Genomic DNA, 5,867 nt, shown 5'->3' with positions numbered 1-5,867 from the left:
TTTGATGAGAAGGTAAAAGAGTTTGGCTTCTCGAGAAGCGAAGATGAGTCTTGCGTGTATGTCAGAGCTAGTGGGAGTATAGTTAGCTTCTTGGTACTGTATGTGGATGACATACTACTCATAGGAAATGACATCCCAACCTTGCAGGAGGTTAAGTCCTGGCTTGGGAAGTGCTTTGCTATGAAGGACCTAGGGGAGGCTACCTATATCCTAGGGATAAGGATATTAAGAGAAAGGAGTAGAAGACTACTTGGACTTAGTCAGAGTATCTACTTGGATAAGGTGTTGAAAAGGTTCAACATGGAGAATTCCAAGAGAGGAGATTTACCGATCCAAAGCAATACCAAACTGAGTAAGACTCAGAGTCCGAGTACAGAGGCAGAGATAGCTGAGATGAGCCAATTACCGTATGCTTCCGCAATTGGCTCGATCATGTATGCTATAACTTGTACCCGTCCTGATGTGGCATTTGCTTTGAGCATGGTCAGCAGGTATCAGGGGAACCCTGGCAAGGCTCATTGGACCGCGGTAAAGAACATTCTCAAGTACCTGCGGAGGACTAAGGATTGGATCCTTACCCTAGGTGGCAGTGATGACTTGAAAGTATTAGGGTATAGTGATGCTGGTTTTCAAACTGATAGGGATAATTTCCGCTCTCAGTCAGGCTGGATCTTTACCTTAAATGGAGGGGCAATTTCTTGGAAGAGTTCCAAGCAGGAGACGGTGGCTGATTCGACTTGTGAATCAGAGTATATAGCAGTGAGTGAAGCAGCGAAGGAGGCGATATGGCTAAAGAACTTCATCGGAGACCTTGGAGTTGTACTAGCTATTAAGGAACCTATAGAGATTTTCTGTGACAACAATAGTGCGGTTATCTTAGCCAAGGAACCAAGAGATCATGGCAGGTCCCGACACATTGACAGAAAATATCACTTCATACGACACAAGATTGAAGAAGGACTCCTTGTGACAAGGAGGATATCGTCGGATGAGAATCCTGCAGATCCCCTTACGAAGGGACTGACGAGGATTAAGCATTTTCAGCATGCGAGACGCATCGGGCTAAGGGGCGATATTAGTTTTACAGATTAGATAGTTTTTCTGAAACTTGTAAAATGTAATCGACGTTTGATGATGAATAAAATTTGTGATTTATTTATGAGTAAAGTGTTACTATCATTGTCAATTATTTACTATTGTTTCAGTTTTGCATGTTTTAACTTCCAGAATAATTAATTTATTCAAACCTCCACAATCGATCATACGTCGGAAGTAGGTATGAATCAAGATTGTCATGAATTGGGTTTGTAGATGCCTTAAAGGTGTTTAGACATGGCAATGGTTGCTGCAACATTCATGAGTACTCATAAGTTATGAGTATTGGTATAAACCCACGCTCACTTGTATCACTTCATGGAATTTATCTCGAGTGATCGTGAGACGATAACATCATATAAATCTTTAAACCTAGAGATATGAGTTTTTACCTATGAGTTGGTTGTGCATTGATTGCACGTAAACGCATTAGTAACTTGATGTTATAAAACGTGCCTTTGTGTACAATTCAATAAGTAGTAGAACAAGCATATCAGTCGAAGTTTATCTGTTCCTTCTAGAAATAGAAGCGATATCTAGGCCCCTCGATGATTTTGTGTTGACCCATGTACCAGGCCTGGTCAGAACTAAACCGATGTGTTCAGTGAAGTTCTTCGTCAAACAAATCGGAAAATCGAGAAACAACTGCTAGACAATAAGCAAGACATAGTTCCATGTGTTTGTCCGGCTGATATCATGAGAACAGAGGATTATGTGATCACTTATCTAAAATGGTGCTTCATAGTTCGACAGAGTCTTCATTGTTCGAGGGAGTTTTCGAGAGCTACGATTGCTGGTTGGTTCCTAAAGTTATAGGCAAATATAGTTATTAGACTTATCCAATTGGGAGTCTGTTGGATAAGGTGTCTAAGTCCATAACTTATTTGGTATATACTTGACCCGACCGGCATGGTCCATTTGGGTTGCATCTCATCCAAACTATTATGGATAATTTTATGAGAGTTATACACATATGTTTATTAATATATTATGGGTTATAATATATTAATATGAAATTACGTTATTTAATTAGTTTTAGTCTTAAATTAATTATGAATTAATTTAGAGATTAAAAGGAATACTAATTAAATTATGGGCTATTTGTTTTATATAGTGTGGGCTAATACTCATTTGTTAATGGGTTAGGCTTATGTGGAAGTCCATGGATGATCCATGGAGCTTTTAACCCATGGATCCTTTGAAAGGAAAAGACATGGGTTACTAGGGTTTCACCCTAACCATGCACACTATATAAGCATGCTTATGGAGCATGAAATGGAGCCTAAGAGAAAACTAGTGAACTAGTGTGTGTGTGCATGTGTGTGGCCGATTTTATACAAGGTGTATACTCTCTCAAAGTTTTCCAAGAGTTTGTGGTGTTTGTGATTCCATTTGAGGCATTCACACTATTGGTACTTGGCCCTCAAACTCCTTAGAACCAAACTCACCAAAAGGTATGTAATCTCTTCTAACTCTTTTATGTTGAAATGTTCCCCATGCCATGTTAGATAGGTTATAAACCTTGGAAAATTATTATTTTGCATGTATTTAGACAAACATAGATCCAAGGTTTATTAGGGTTGCATGCACACTTAGGAAGTGTTAGATTGCTCAAAACCCAACAATAACTCCTTCCAACTTCTTATCCCCTTTTCTCTTTAAGACCATAACTCATGCATGACTCCATAATGACGACCAAGATTGAATTTTTATGGATCTAAAACACATATAATACTGAAATGGGACAGATCTAGGTCCATGGAGTCCCTTTTCTCATAAAGTCTCCACCTTTGGGACTTAAACCCTAAAATTGGGTCGTAATACACAAATCCAAAATGAAGAGGAAAGTTCTGAGCTTTTTACCTCCAAGTGATGTTTCCCCCTTTGCAAAGCTCAGATCCAAAGCTTGCACTCCAAGAATAGCTTCCACAAAGGTCCTCTTTTCTTCTTCACAAACCAACAAAGGAACTTCAAGCTCAAAAACATACACACACAAGCTTAGAATGAAGGTTGGCTCTCTTTTAGGGTTTCACTCTCTCAAATGGTGGCTGAGGATAAGGCCATAGCTTTATTTATATAGGGCTCAAGTCTCATTTAGGGTTTTCAGTCTGGACCCGCTACGCCCAGCGTACCGGGTAGAGTCTACATCCAAAACACACCCATGAGTACGCGTAATGTACTCTTCAGTACACCCAGCGTACTCATGTGCCATAATCTTTAAGGGCTAAACTAGACAACTTAGAAAGGAGAAAGGGTTAAATATATATACCTGAATTTCGGGATGTTACAATTCTCCCCCACTAGAACCAGACTTCACCCTCGAAGTCTTATGCCGCAAAAAACCCCGGATGCTGATTCCGCATCTCCGACTCCGGCTCCCAAGTTAGCTCGGACCCTCTCCGATGTTGCCACTGGACCTGAACCAAGGGCACCTCCTTGTTCCTCAAAACCTTGATTTTTCGATCCATAATCGTGATTGGCCTCTCAACATAATTCAGGCTCACATCCACCTGAATGTCCTCTAGTGGTACAACCGTTGTCTCGTCAGCAATACACTTCCTCAACTGAGACATGTGGAAGGTATCATGTATCTCGCTCAACTCCGCATGTAGCTCCAAACGGTATGATACCCTGCCCACCATAGTGGTCACCCTGAAAAGACCAATGTACCAGGGCCTCAACTTGCCCCTTTTCCGGAATCAGATCACCCCTTTCCCAGGAGATACCTTCAGGAGTACAAAGTCTCCCACCTGGAACTCGAGCTCGGACCATCGCCTATCCGCATAACTCTTCTAGTGACTCTATGTTGTCAAAAACCTATGTCTGACCTGTTATATCTTCTATGTCATCTGAAGCACTATCTCCATGCTTCCCATCACTCGCTGCCCTACCTCTCCCCAGCGGATGGGAGTCCGACACCTCCTCCCATGCAACAACTCGAAAGGAGGCATATCAATACTCGAATGGTGGCTGTTGTTATAGGGAAACTCAGCCAATGGAAAATACATGTCCCAACTTCCTCCGAAGTCCAACAAACATGCATGAAGCATGTCCTCGAGCGTTTGAATCGTCCGTTCACTCTTTCTGTCCGTCTGTGGGTGGTAAGTGGTACTGAAATGCAGCATCGTACCCAACTCCTCATGGAACTTCTTCCAAAACCTGGAAATGAAACGTACATCTCGATCTGACACAATCGAGATCGGTACTCCATGTCGCGATACCACCTCCCTCACATACAATTTTGCCAACCTCTATGCAGAAGAGCTCTCACTGATAGCAAAGAAGTGAGCGTTCTTCGTCAGCCGGTCAATGGTCACCCAAATTGCATCGACACCCCTCGCGGTCCTTGGCAATTTTGTAATAAAGTCCATAGAAATTTGTTCCCACTTCCACTGGGGAACCTCGAGTGGTTGCAACTTGCCATGCGGGCGATGGTGCTCAGCCGTAACCATGCGACAGGTCAAGCACCTCTCAACGAACCACGCAACATACCTCTTCATACAGGGCCACCAGTAATCTCTTTTCAAGTCTAAATACATCTTAGTGGCCATGGGATGGATCGAGAACCTCGACCTATGCGCCTCCTCCATCAGAATGGTACGTGCCTCGCCCACGAATGGCACCCAAATCCAACCCTAAAAGGTCATAAACCCTCGGCTATTGGTAATGAACTCAGATATTTTCCCGATCACCCACTCTCTCTTGCGATTCTCCGGTCTCACGACCTTTCCCTGGGCCTTTCGAATTGTATCCAACACCAGAGTCATCACCGTCATCCTCATACAAATGTCTCGTATCGGGGCACTCTCCGTCCTCTAGCTCAGGGCATCAACTATAACGTTAGCCTTGCCCGGGTGGTACAGGATCTCACAATCATAATCCTTTACCACATCCAACCATCTGCTCTAGCGCATATTCAGGTTGCGCTGATCCATCAAATACTTCAAGCTCTTGTGGTACGTGTATACAATACACCGAACCCCATACAAATAGTAACGCCGGATCTTGAGGGCAAACACTACTGCCCACAACTCTATATCATGGGTGGGATACCTCGTCTCATGAGACTTCAGTTGCCCCAATACGTATGCTATCACGTGCCCTCGTTGCATCAGCACTGCACCCAACCCCGATATTGATGCGTCACAATACACCACAAAGTCTTCCATCCCCTCCGGAAGGGCTAACAGCGGGGCTTCGCATAACCTCTGGCGAAGTGTCTCGAATGAGGCCTGCTACTCACGAACCCAACTAAAATCCACACCCTTCCGGGTCAACCTCGTGAGAGGAACGGAAATCTTGGAGAAATCCTTGATAAATATCTGATAATAGCCGGCCAACCCCAAAAAACTCCTGATCTCGGTGGTGGATCTCGGCACCTCCCAACTCATCACCGCCTCAATCTTGGCCGCATCGACCAATATCCCATTCTGATTGACGAGATGCCCCAAGAACTAGACCTCTTGTAACCAGAAATCGCACTTGGAGAATTTGGCGTAAAGCCTCTTCGATCTCAGAACTCCGAGGATCTCCCTCAAATGATCCTCATGCTGCTCTCTGTATCTCGAATACACTAATATATCATCGATGAACACAATCACTGAGCGATCCAACATCGGCCTGCACACCCTGTTCATGAGGTCCATGAATGTTGCCGGTGCATTGGAGAGACCAAAATGCATCACCACGAACTCATAATACCCATAACGAGTCCTCAACATCGTCTTGTGAATATCCTCATCATACACTCTCATCTGATGATATCCAGACCT

The sequence above is a fragment of the Lactuca saligna genome, chromosome 7 (genome assembly GCF_052625555.1).
Source record: "Lactuca saligna cultivar CGN05327 chromosome 7, ASM5262555v1, whole genome shotgun sequence".
Taxonomy (NCBI): domain Eukaryota; kingdom Viridiplantae; phylum Streptophyta; class Magnoliopsida; order Asterales; family Asteraceae; genus Lactuca; species Lactuca saligna.
The sequence above is the reverse complement of the archived record's forward strand: the minus strand, read 5'-3'. Positions refer to the sequence as shown.